Genomic DNA, 14,229 nt, shown 5'->3' on the forward strand with positions numbered 1-14,229 from the left:
AACTAATCTGATTAGCGCTCCTTTTTAAAAGTATAAAACCTGTTGGGACTAATATCATCTTGTCTTTTGTGTGCTACTACTATTAATTACAGTGCAATTACATACATAGTAATTGACAATCTTCCCCATACTATTTTTTAAATGAATTCTTATTCTAATTGTTTTTGTTTGTTTCCATTATTTATTACAGATAACTCTTACCTCTTGTAGAGCAGGTGGGGCTGGCAGAGTTGAAAGGTCATATTGTTGCATGATTTGAATAGAAGGAGGAAGGCTATTCAGTTTGTAACGTAGCCTCTCTGTTCTGGCTCGTTTGACCAATTCAACCTGTGGCTGTGCAAAAGAGCCACAAAACCCACATTTTCACATTTATTTGGCAGGGATATAAATTAACCCCATCCCTGCCAACCACCACCAACACATAAACCCAACACTTTATTTACAGACAGGGCTCTGCCCTGCCACAAGTTCTAATACTTAGGGTTCTCCAGACATGCTCAAAGCCAGATACCCAGAACCACTCAGAATGACTGCAACACCCTAACATATTAAGGGTATACAAAAAGTAATTCAAAAGTAAGCTACTTACCCTGTAACTAAGATGTTGCCAACAGTGCATACATATGAAGGGTCTTTGCTGGCGAAGAAGTAGGTCAGAGAGGGGTTCCTTTGTGAAGTGTTTTTCAGTTATGGCACGCTGAAGCACTTTCTCACCATTTAAGAGTTTTTGACATGGGCCAATTGGCATGGGAGTAAACCTAATTGAAAATGACAAATGCTGTGAGGCTCGCCCTTCGGGATCTGCTTGAAATCTGCTTGAAATAGAGAAAAGAAGAAAAAAATGCATCAAACTTGGACAAAACAGGAACCCTGGGAATTCAACAAGACAAATTACAACTCAAATTCTAAAAAAATAATAATAACAATAATCAAAACAGGGTGAGAGTAAGAAGATTCCTGTATTGTGAATGGCTAATAACATAAACTATAAATGCCACACATGGTTGAACAAAAAAGGACCCTGCTGCATATAGTAGCAGTTAGAGCCATTCTGTGCATCTAAATGATCTCACACTGTTTTTAAATGTGTGTCTCATTTCAGTCTTTGCCAAATACAAAAGGGATGCTGGAGAACATATGCAAGAATTGACATGCCTAAATGTAAATGTCCCTTTAGTCCTCTTTCAGAAAAAAAGATTAGAAAGTAAAAAATCATCTGCCAAATAGAAAATTATAATTAAGAATAAATGGAGCCTTGATTGATGACACGCTTTTCACAGCAGACTACAGGGACAGCAGCACATTTTCAGACAGATAATAATTCTGCAGCATGCTAGCCAAGACTAGCTGTACTAAAGCATGGAGACATATGCTAAGAGGGTCTCAGCTAAGCTTGAGAGTTTAATACATTTCTGCAAAAAAAGACAGCATTAAAATCCTTTGAAATAATTAATGCTGCCTTACAATGAAGGAGCACAAGAGGATTTAGAGATCTGCTCCACACTGTGTGCACTGGAGACAGAATAGAAACCGCTGTGTTGTAAATGCACAATTCCCATTACGCGATCTGAACTTTTTTAATCAGACCATCAGATCTGCACTGCTCCAACAACTTTTATTTAGAAAGGCACCAGGGACTGTACAGCCAGGCTATGTTGATATCTTTAGCCTCAGCATGCTCACAAGTTAATTGCTCATGTTGTACAGTACATTATTAAGCAACTTTTCTTGTCAAAAAAGTTTACTGGAGCGTAGAATGATTTGGAAATTCTGTGGTGTGTTTTGCACTTAAAATAATTTAATAGAATTGCATAAATGTTAAGCATGCCAGTAACATACAGGTACTGGACAAAAAAATGGAAACACCACTGTAAAATCACTTAATAGGGCGTTGGGCCACTATGGTATCCCACTCTGTGGAGTTCTCAGCGGACCGTTTTTGATGAAACTGGCTGCGCGCGCCCCAGATTGAAATTTGCAGTTAATTGATCTGCAGTTGCTCGCCTGTTTTATCTTGCACTTTGAATTAATGCACGGATATCACGGTCCTGGAGAATGCGCTTTCGCCCACTGTTGCCCTTTGCTGATGATATCTTTCCCTTTGAGTTCCATGCTGACATCACTTAAGACACCGTTGCTCTTGAGACATCAGCAAGTTGAGCTGTCTTGGTCACTGAAGCTCCTGCCAAACGCGCCCCAACAATCACCCCTTTTTCAAAGTCACTGAAAGAGCAGCCATGCTAGCCATAATTATAGGCAACCAGGCCTGTCCAGCTTTTTTATACATGACCCTAAGCATACTGGGATGTTATTTGCTTAATTAACGCATGAGCCACACCTATGTGGACTCCTTTGCTTTCAATATACTTGGTGTCCCTCATTTACCCAGGTGTTTCCATTTTTTTTGTCCACTACCTGTACATCCTCAGCATGGCGATGCAAAATCAGAGCTATCCGTAGCATGTAGAAATAAACCACTATGACCTACATCTACAGTATGCATATGCAAAAATGTAAGTGCTGTATGACATACATTCTGGCAGACATACATACAGATAGGTTTCTCCATATATCCCCAGACTCGGATTCTCTCAATGACGTGCTAAAGAATGTCTTAATCAAGTTCCATCCTAATTGGATAAGTGGTTATCTATATGTAAAGCTAAAACGCAGGAACATTAATCTACGTACAGGTGTATGAATAAATACATCTGTGTCACTGGGTGTATAAATTCTATTTAAAACTCAGTGTAGATAGAATAATGATATAGTCTACTTTTATACATCCTCTTCAGACCTCCACGTCCAATGGAATGCATGGCACACTGTATTTTGCTGAAGGTGTTTAATTTTCTTGTCAGACATTGGAACATTTTCTAAATTCAGTATATCTAGAGTGTCATTTTTCCGTTTGTCCCTTCAAGGAAACTTTGGACACGTTAAATAATTTAAGTGCAGCACTGTATTGCATTGTATTTCTATAAATGTTCCTCTTTACTGTTAATACAGTTTCAATGCTATCATTGATCTACAGGCTGTATAATTAAAGGTTTTCAAACTGAGACATTGTATTGATGTCAACTGCTTTTATTAAATTAAACAAATCCCAAATGTGTAGAATGTCAGTAATTCCCTGTCAATAATGCGTGTGTGTCGTTCCTGTGGATATGTGGCTAGAGATACACTGTACCAGTGTGAAATATTCACAGAAATTAAACATTGGACTGTTGGATGTGATTTTTGGTTGTGCACTGTTTAATCAAGTGGTTAGCTTGGTGAGGTGCTGATAGTTGATGATGGTTGCTCAGCTAGACTAGACCATGGTTAATCACGGTCATTTATTTTTCATATTTCCCCTCAATTATGTACAAGTGACCATGGTTATTCTTATTAACTTATAGTAACAGCAAGGACCACATTGCAGCATTTACTGTATAACATGCAGTACAAACAATTTGAATCCCAAATGTTATACTAATAATTAAACACCACCAGCTGTTAGACATTGAACACCTTACAGCTCATTCAGTTAATAATACTGTTGACTGCCGTGCAAAAAAAGGGGTTGGTTCTCCTGCTGTGATATTTTTTACTTTGCTCTCTTTAAATCCTTTTTAAAGCATTTTACAAGCACAAAACATCAAATTATTTATGTACTGTAACAGAAAACACAATGATAAAATGTACATTGGCACTGGAGGTAAGAAACCTGTTATAATTGGATAGTTTATGGCTATGTGTGTTGTCATGGCAGATCTGTCAGTTTACAATTGTATGTGTCTATATATATATATATAAGAAAGATGATTTCTAATGTGTGCTTTATACATTTGTGTATGTTTACTGTATAGGCGTTTTACTTACCGTCACTTATTTTTGGTAGGTTGCACATTTTATATTGCACACAACATTTATGCTTTGCAATATCTTTTTGACAAAATCTCTTGTTATTGGCGCATTAAGAGAGAACAGGTTAAAGCAACGTTTCTCAAATGCATGCACCAGAGTGTTTTTTTTGCAGCCACAGCATACCCCCAGTAACCCCTCAGTCTCTCTTAATCAGTCTTTCAATCATGTTTTTGCTGTTGTCAAGTTTCAGCCTTGCATTCTGATTCCTCTTACCTTCTGCTGGCAAACCCTGCTTGTAAAAGCCATACTGATTCTGATTGTGCGATTACTTGAGCCGTCTTTCAGTTCAGCACTGCACCTTTGGCTTACATCCCCATCTTCTGCAAGCTTTGCACAGTGCCTGCTCGTGCCTGGCTGTGCTGATTGGATAATCATTGCAAACATCTTGCTGTTGATACAAGGCATGGATAAGATGTTTTAGTCTATTTAATTGATCTTACAATGGGAGAATCTTAATACCACTATCATCTAAAGCATTAAAATATGAACCTTCCTGTTTAATAAAAAAAAAAAAAGATATTGTTACAGACAGAAATCAACCAAGGACATTTACATGCATGGTGGGATTTGATTTTCATAACCTCTGGCCCTTTAAAAGTGATTTAAAGTGGTGGTATTTAGATCCGCTGCCATTAGATCAGCTGAATAAACCCCATTGAGTTTGCAAAGTTAAGTTTTTGCTCAAAAGAGCCAGCATCCCACGTTTCAGTCAAACATACCTTCGTCAAGGCTTTTGATGCCACTTATTTCTATTTGATATTTAAATCTATTAATGTGTTTGTGATGTAATTTACTACATATTTAATGTTGTAACAATCTACTATTCTATTTAAACCTTCAGGCATCATGGTGTTGAGTCTTTATCCATTTATTTTCTTTTATTCTTCTGTATTGTAAATTATCTAATTTGATTGTAAAACTACAAATTGTAGGTCATTCATGTTATGTTCATTTTTTGTAATGTGTTGAACTATTGGTTCATTTACTTTTTTATTTCTTGTGTTTGATAGGTCATTATGTATTCTTTTATAAAATGCTGCACCTGTCTCTTCTACATATTTTATTTTGTTACATTTTGTGCAAAATATACCATAAATAAGGTTGCTCGATTTTGCATGGCGCGTTTCGTATGACTGAATTGCGATTTCTCTTTTATCTTTAGAAATATATTTGCATACTTTACTTGTGCCCTTACAGCTGATTTGAAGTTTGTTATTACAAGTTATTACTTAACTGCTGATATCATTGAAAAGGTCGACCTCAGTTTTTGGTAATCAGCGTTGACGGACAAGAATCTAAAGCAGCTGTTGATTATTGTCACCTCCGTTAGTAAAATGATCCTTCGAATGCAGCTGATGGGGAAGCTGTTTCTGTACATCGAACCCATCCGTCATCACTCAGGGCTAACAACACTAACTAGAAAAAAATGGGAAAATTGCAGAAGAGTGGGTGATGATGCATGCACATATAAATCTGTACATAAATGTAGCAGAGATTTGTTTTCAAAAGTAATGGGTCTATATTACTATAAAACCATCCTGGTAGGAAAGCGATGTCAGAGTCTCAATTAATGTATAAGCTTGTATCTGCCTGTTGCAAGATGTGAGGAAGTATCTGGTCTAATTTATTCTGTCCTTTGTGACATTGCACAGCTGAAGAGGGATGCAATTTAATCTGGAGTATCCAATGAATATTTTTTCATATTTTCTTACATTGCATTGTTATCCTGTAATATGCACACATTAAATGAGGCGAGATGGTGCCTGTGGCTATCTTAAAATGCATGAGAGCTTTGTTTTAAAGAGTCCGCAGGGCTGTGATTTGATTGGTAAAATCAAACCAGCGTCACAGTTTCCATTGTGTACTGTATAGTTGTTTACCGAGCATTATCACTAATAGATGCCCTTTAAAAAGTTCTGTTCGGTCAGGGAAACTGTAGGCTAAAAAACGATTTGATGGAACACAGTTTGGTTTTTTAATCAAGTTTCCACGGTGCATATGCAGCCTGACAAGATTCCACAAATACAACCTTAAAGTCAGCTGTGTTTGAGCTGATTTATCTGAAGCTGTAGCGGACCCCTGTGAACTTGCAGCCACAGTTAACATTCAGGTGGCAACACTTCTACTCTAGTCGTGAATCAAAGGATTGCATTCTACCAGAACGTGTATTATTGTTTTCCAACACCAAGTAACATTCAACATGTTGTGGTAGACCTGCCTGTTAACAAACTGAGTAATCCAGCTTTGCTCTGTAGCTGTGAGGATTTATGCACAGCACAGGGGAGAGAGAGAGATGGCAAAACACGGAATGAATTATCTATAGGTGTAGAGGTGCAAAGTTTCTCTACTAAATTTAAACTTATAAGAAATTATAGGAAGTCATGATAGGACCTGCGTTGTGCCCTGTGTATGCCGGGTTAGGATCCGGCTCACCGCGACCCTGTAAAGGAGTAAGCGGTTAATGATAATGGATGGATGGATGGATGATAGGACCTGTATAAAACCCTGCAAATGCATTAACATTTTAAATGAGAATTGTAATTGTCCTGTGGGCATCCAGGTTGTTTCTCACACATTTTAGCAGCACCTACATTATATTTTCAGAAACAATAGCTAATCTGAACAATAGTTCAGATTAGCTGGGTGAGGTTTGGAAAGCAGCTTGAAGAATTGATTTTTTGTACTGACAGTTGCTGAGGGATGATAAGATAGAACATGCATTTTGACCCTGAACAGGCCAGCACGTTCTGATGCTTTACTGTCATTTTAAATACTGTTTTATTCAAAGAATGTTTTAACATTCCAGTAAAAGTCCCTCGTTTAGGGGTGTACAAAATGTGTTACTCGCTCCTACACTCGTTACTGACAGTTTGCGACCTTTGTATACTGGTAAAAATGAGAGGAAACTAGTCTGCCAATTGGCTTTTAAAACACGCAAGGAGGAAGTCAGTTGCCATTGATTGGTACTCAATTGTAAACATGGGAGGACAACTTTTCTTTTTTTGAAATCAACACATTAATAAATGGATTTATTGAATACTGTACCTAAATACTCCTTAAAGACAATTCCGAGTACAAGTAACGCGTTTTTGTACACCCCTACTCTGCATACACAACTGCAATGCAATTTACTTTAGTATTGCAAATCTTTTATACATTTACATTTTTTAGTGGATTTCTTAATACTGAAGAGAGAATGATTTTTTTTTTTTTTTGTTTTCCTAATTCAATTGAGCTCTGTTTGGTTTAGCTTGGTATTGTTGAAAGCACATTTTCACCTATCTGTGTCTTGTATTATTAACTATTTTGACTGTTAACTGTTAAATTAAACATTTCTGCCCCTAACCCCTAGAAGATGAAAATATCACTTTCTCTTCTGGTGACCGTTCTCTTGGGTAAATAAATTATTAAGTGGCACCACAGAAAATGTTCCCTTTGTGACAGAATGCCGCATGACACCAATACCGTAGTAAATAATTCTGTTCTGTGAAAAAATGATTGAAACATTCTAAACATTCCAGTAACATCCGGTAATTTGCATCAAATATACAATTCTATCTATATTTGCACAGGCAAAGTAGGCCAACACAACATGAAGCTTGTGGAATGACCTGTGCTTACGCAGGAAGAAGCTGGGTTAAGGATCTCACTGACAGTTGTTTAAAATAGAAACTTCTGCAGATGTAACATGGTTAACTATTGTCTACTGTTTTTAGGTTAGGCTACTGCTGTGTACTTCTCTTAGGTCTGGAGACTGCTCTGTTTTTTAAATGTGTTAAAGGTCCCACTGACCCGTATTTGACAAAATAATCACTCAGAATACGAGGCTGCAGTATCTTAGAACTGTCAAGATGGCAAATCTTTATTCCCTCTCTCTCTCTCTCTCTCTCTCTCTCTCTCTCTCTCTCTCTCACACACACACACACACCTCTAGCACACACACCTGTCAACATCGATAAATAGACTCTTTGGCAAAATGAACTGCAGGCGTACCTCAAAAGTAAGCAGTAAAATAATGGTTAATATTTAAGTGTACCAGTTGCCGTCAATAACTTTTTCAGTATTCTTACTTTTGGGTGAGTTTGTCTCGTTGATTATACTTTCCTTTAGAATTTTCCTATTTTGGAGTTTAGTTTTTTGACATTTCATATAGAAGTACATCTGTAATATTTGTGATGCACAATATACTCTATGTGTATAGGGTTAATTTTGCAGATTACTCAAAGAAGGTCACACAGGTGAATAGATCCCATTGTGAGCGTGCTCTTTATAGTACTACAGAGTAATGCGTTGAGTAAAACCTTGTGTTTACTGGAGCTCCTCTCACAGGCAGACTCTTTAAACATGTCAGTAAATACAAGTGAGATTACATGCGCCCAGCACATTGATTGGCAGCTGCTGTGACATATCGAATCCGATTCTTCTATTGCTGTGATGGAAAGGCCACTGTCAGTCACTGTTCCACTGATGCGGTTAGATGGAAACTGTAGGGTGTGTTTTCTTTTCATTGGGTTTCTTTATCATAATGAAAGCATGCTTCCCTCTTAAACTTCACTGCAGTATAACATGCTCAAAGTGTCTAATTTGTCTACAAGTACACTAGATGCATCCTATTATACTTGTAGCTGTTATATGAAAAGTGATTTATTAGGTCCTGGTTTAAAAGAAGAAAAGAAAATATGAGCTGCTTACGCCTCAGATCAGTCATTCATCGACAGAGTGTTGCGTTATGCAGGATGTCTTTGTGTTGTCCCTGTATAACAACAGTGGGCTCTGTATATAACCTGAGATACAGATTTGGAGACCTAATGCAATCAATGGCAGAGATTCCACTAATAAAAGATCTCTAATACTGTAGTATAGGCCAGTTTATAAGTATGGCAACACATGGGGAAAAATAAAGAAGGTATACGCTTGATATTTGCATGGGAAAATATTACTGTGCAAGTTTACCAGGATATACTTGTATGCGTGTTATGTAAAGGAAGCTGAGTTCAAAACTCAGCCACTCACAGAATAATGCTGCAGAATAATCACATCAACAGTATTGACCAATTGATTAAAAACAAAAACATGGATATCTATTACGGATACATTTTTAACATGAAGATAAAATGCCCCTATCTTCAAACATTTTAAACAGCCGTGATTAAAGGGAAGGATACTAAGCAAGCACAGTACAAACAGCAGTTACTCTAATCCATATGCTGCACATAATGAGAAGCTCTTTATTTAACAGGTTGCTGCAGTCTCATTTCTTCCATACACACCTTAGCTTAGAACACTCCAAACTCAACAGTTCAGTTTGGGCACGAACAAATGAAACGTGGGTATCGTAATGGAAAGTGGGTATTGATCTTGTAAAAATCTAATTGTAAAGTATGAGGGAGTTCTCCTTTAAATAGAAACAGAAAGGTTAGCATATCAATGAGTGATGTCAATAACAGATTTGTTTTTAAAATGACCGTGTACGCTATCCCAGCGCTGCAGTTGCTGACTTGAAATCAAGAGAGAATCTTTTCTAATGTTCACTTAAAAAAAAGATATTGACTTTCTGGTACCCAATTTCAGCAATTCCCCAGCCCCTGTGATTTATAATCGCATTGTGTTATACAAGCACAGAGTGCATTGTCCTCTGTGTGGTATTGTCAGGAAGAGCTTGTCTACTGGGCCATATGGAATAATTACACTGGCAGCAGTCAAGGGAAGGGGGCACTCGTGGTAACTGCAATACACAGACAGCAGAAAGCGAAAGAGAGAGAGAGAGGAACACTACATTGATACCCAGAGGATTTACTCACAGGAGCCCTGAGTGGCATATCAACTGGATCACTACCAGACAGATCCACCCCCTTTTCCCAGCCAGGGTTTTGTCAGCGTGTGCAGCCACCTAATGCACAGGAAGAAGATAACGTCTCTTATTGCTACCAGTTATAAAGGCTGCTATGTTGCAGCAGCTTTCTATCAACATTTGGGATAATTGCAATTGCATGCAAGCCCTGAAATACAGGCAGGTGAGTCTTTTCTACCATTATACAGTATACAGTATATAGCACTATACTGGCACCTACAGGTGTTAGGGTTATAACATGAGCATCTTCTCAGTAACATGATTATAGTTGAATTTAAGCAAGAGTAATACACTGTCATTTTTACTATTCAGTTAATTGTTTAATCCAGACATCTACTTAGATAGATAGCAACTGGGTGAATGCTGTTTGTGAATTAATACTTTATATAATACTATATTTAGAGTTGACATAGAGAGTCAACTCTAAATATAAGAATAAACAGGTGGAAAGCAATCTAAACATATCCATATCTTAGTGCTACAATGGCTGTCTTCCCAGCACTTTTCAGTATGCTTGAACTTTTTAAAAGCTTATGGTGAATTATTTAGTTTGCTGCAAGCTTGCTGCAAATTTACTGCAGATTTGCGGAAATGTTTCATTTGTGTAAGGATTAGTATTATACTTTTGTTGTATTTGAAAGCTTCCTGCTTAAACATTCTTAACCTACTGTACATTTTTGGTGAACATGTAAAATAACTACATGTGTTGTTTTTTGATTTCTGAAGCTAGATTTATTGTTTTATGATTTCTGAAGGTACTTTATGTTGAACTCTCACAGATTGAACAAAAAAATAATTTTTGCTGGTTTTGTTTTGGAGTTACATTTTTGACACTAATTAACATTTTATTAGAAGTACCTCTGTCATGTGTGTTATTCACAATATTAGACTTAACAGTATGTACTTATGGTGGGCACTTTGGTTGTACCACATGAGAGAACTGTATAATGTATTATTATTTTAACAATTTTACCAGTCAGGGTTTTACTATCTCATTGGAAGAAAATGATATGGAGCCTCTTATAGGTTTTTTATGAGTTGGTGTGACAAGGATGGTGACGTCAGACCAGAAACACAAACCAAAACAAGGAATGGCGGGGCAAAACTGAGACGCTACGGCGCTCAGTGCGTTTATTAAATAAAAATAAAAGATTTTAAACAAAACAAAACACTTTTACAAAGCAAAAGGCACGAGGGCCAAAACAAACAGACAGAACAAACAAGTAAATATCGTGCAGGTTGCAGAGCCAGCACGTTTAGCAATTGTTTTCTATTCACTTTAGTTTAACTTTCCTTCACCAACCGACTCGTTCCGCCTCTCGAACACACTCAGTCTTTTATATTGGTGACCGAGGGACTAACTAGCTATCAATTATTACATTATCCCTCAGTCACATTCTGCACGGATTTACAAAGTCTGTGTGACTGTCAGCCAGTTAAATAATCAGTAGCTGACAGTCACACTTTCTCACGAGGTATTTAAAATAAATAATACATAATACAAATAACACAGCTTTTTGCTGTTATATATCCATAAAGTCATAATAATAATAATAATAATAATAATAATAATAATAATAATAACAGCACATATATAGGGGCTGGACAGTTGGCAATTCTTTTTTTTCTTTAATTTTTTTCTTTCTTTTAATATTTACATTAAGGGGGAACCTTATGGAAAAATAAGATGTATTTGGGTGTTGAGTGGTTTTTAATAATGCACGATATAAACGACAGCAACAAAAATGCCCCAATTATAAAAAATGTAAAGTTGGCCTATTCATTAACCAAATTATTGATTCATTGATTTCAACCTGGAAATGATCAATCATAGAGAATGAAAGAGCCCGGCATTAGCATTTCTTCTTGTACAGCAGCTCTTATCATTCGCATTGAGCCTCCCTTAAGGAGTTGTAGCTCCCACCAATCTGGCCTGAGATCACCAACAGCACTGCAAGTTAGTACTATAGGAACGTGAAAGGCTTTCAACTAAAATGTTCTTCATTTACTGTACATCTTTTCAATGTGCAATTAAGTGACACACAGTAATTGATCTTAATGTCCGATTTTTTTTTTGGCAATGGCAATCAAAAGCATTTTACACTTTTGGATATAAAACAAATATGTAACGTGTGTATTGTAAAAAAAATAAATAAATAAAAATAATAATAATACATGTTACATAACATTAAGCCAACTCCTGAGGCAATGATAATTGCATGAAATAATTACACCCCTAAAGAGTTAAAAAAAACCTCTCAGCTGTGTGTCAAGCTTCGCAGTGTCCCTACTGCAAGTGTGTGATTTGCTCATGACAAAATACCTAGAGGCTTAATTAAAGAAGCCAGTGTGACAAAAACAAATAGAAATTAATTTTAAAAGTGATCTTTAAAGTCATTTTCAATCCCAAAAAACTCCAGATATTATCTTATGTTGAGAAGCTGTGTTTGTAATCAATGCATTTCAATACAGCAGAAAGGTGCCTGATTTGCAGGGTAGCAATTTCCCACCATCTGTGGTCGACTGGAAAGTAAACGTTCACTCTTCCATCTCTGTTCCCAAAGCTGACTTTGCTTACTTCTTTATTTGCAAGGTTGATTCCCAGTATTTGGAAGCATTCAAGGTTTGTATGTGCACCAGATATTGTAGCTGCGTTGTTACCAGAACCAATGTTCAATGGTAAGAAGATGCTTTTGGACCGGAAGTATGTGGTTTACCGGATCTAACCTGTCAAGGCTGCCTCGGGTCCCATGGAGCCTGGTGAAAAGGAGATCAACTGCCTTTCCAATGTCGTGGGCTGTTCTCGGCAATTAATAATACATATTAGAAATGTAGCTGTAACCATCTATTCAGGCAATCAATAGCATGCCGTAATGCTGGATGTTTTGCAGTTACTTTCTGTTAGAGGTGATTTCTTTTCGTCTGTCTCTCCACTATATAAACATCTTCATGTGTGCTGTCATGTTTTCAAGGGACTAGGACTTCTTCCTTACATAGCTATGACCCGGGTTATTAAATCCCTCCCTGCCCAGCCCAGCCCAGCCCAGCCCAGCCCAGCCTGATTCAGTGCCTCTGATTAACTGTATTTGAGTCTGCAGCTGGAGGGAGCTAAAGGAACTGAAATCCTCTGAGGATTAACCTTGAAGTCATCAGGGTTGCTGTAATAAAATTCACCAGCGCTGCATCTTCTCTGCTGATTATATACTACGGTGATCCTTTACTTTTGGACAGTTTATCTGACCTTCTCCTGACGCCTGGGGTATATGTGTATGTTTCTGTCATTAAATACAGAAGAAATGGGCAAGCACAGACAGGCAGTGGTGCTGTGGTAATTCTATTAAATAGAGTCTGTATGAAGTAAAGGCGATGCGTTGGAAAAGTGTGCTGCAGAATTTCTCTGGATGTGTTCTTGAAAGGATCGACCTGCCAAAGACTGAAAGTTTTCTGTTAGGTAATGTCTTTAGGTTCTCTGAAAAAAATGGTATTGTATTGAATTGTAACTCTTGATTAAGACGGTATTGCAATTCTTGATACCAGTACATGCGGGAAGTCTTTTATTAACAGGAAGTATACATTGAATATTTAAAACCATTTCCTTGAACTTTAACGTGTAACAAGAATAAAAAAAAAGTTGTTTAAAAATTAGGGAAGATGTTATTCTATTGGCTGGCCATGTTCAGTTTTTCATCATAATAGACAGGATTGTAACAATCTGGCACATTGACCACTCACTCCAGCTGCTGCCAGGCAAGATGCGCTGATTGTGTCTATATATCTGTCACGCTCGATAAATGCCTTTATCATACGTATACATCATATGCATTTCATATTTATTTTTTATGAAATACATATGATTATTACAACACTTGTTTGACTTGAGTTTCTAAAGATGGTAACCCAGAGAAAGTTCACAAATACACTTAAACTTAACACGGCCTGTATTTTCATTGTCTACTACAGTGTCTGTTTTTTTTTTATCATTTGTTTGGGCACCCTCATGAACCCAGCATGGGAGGTGAACACTGTGGGAAAGTGCACTCATAATGTTTATATGCAGTAAATGCATCTACAATCTAGAATTTGAAGAATCAGGCAGCAGTGAAGAATATTTAATTGAGCAGTGTAATGTTGTTGTGCATAACCAAAAAAAAAAAATGAGATATTGCAAGATTTCTCATTTTTCACACAATATGCATCTTCAACTTGTAGAGGACCATACAATACACATTTTAAAAGCTTCAAGCCATTTCTGACTCCAGAAAGTCTGCAACTAAATAGAGTCTCAGACACATATCAGACACCACTGAACAGCAGCAGAGCCCTTTTGAGGAAGCGCCATGGCTAGCTGCTGGGGTTTTTTTCATCCTTTTTTAAGAGGTTCATGGAGTTGCAGGTATAATACTGTATTGTACAGCGTGTTAGAAAGTGTCATGTTGACTTGGGAAGGATTTGGCCTGTTCTTTGTCTGC

General features: G+C 37.2%; 1 protein-coding gene across 5 annotated transcripts in view; it reads left to right on the forward strand.

The window, feature by feature from the left end:
• The window catches only part of LOC117405904 (contactin-5), a 201,425-nt gene that overhangs the window by 9,738 nt on the left and 177,458 nt on the right, over positions 1-14,229 (forward strand). The window contains exon 1 of one of the 5 annotated variants that reach the window (XM_059028264.1): positions 9,732-9,923. The exons of the other annotated variants lie outside the window; for them this stretch is intronic. The gene's annotated coding sequence lies outside the window, so the exon portion shown is untranslated. Of the gene's footprint in view, positions 1-9,731; positions 9,924-14,229 lie in introns of those variants that run through there. 5 annotated transcript variants of the gene reach the window in all.

The sequence above is a fragment of the Acipenser ruthenus genome, chromosome 8, assembly GCF_902713425.1.
Source record: "Acipenser ruthenus chromosome 8, fAciRut3.2 maternal haplotype, whole genome shotgun sequence".
Lineage (NCBI taxonomy): Eukaryota > Metazoa > Chordata > Actinopteri > Acipenseriformes > Acipenseridae > Acipenser > Acipenser ruthenus.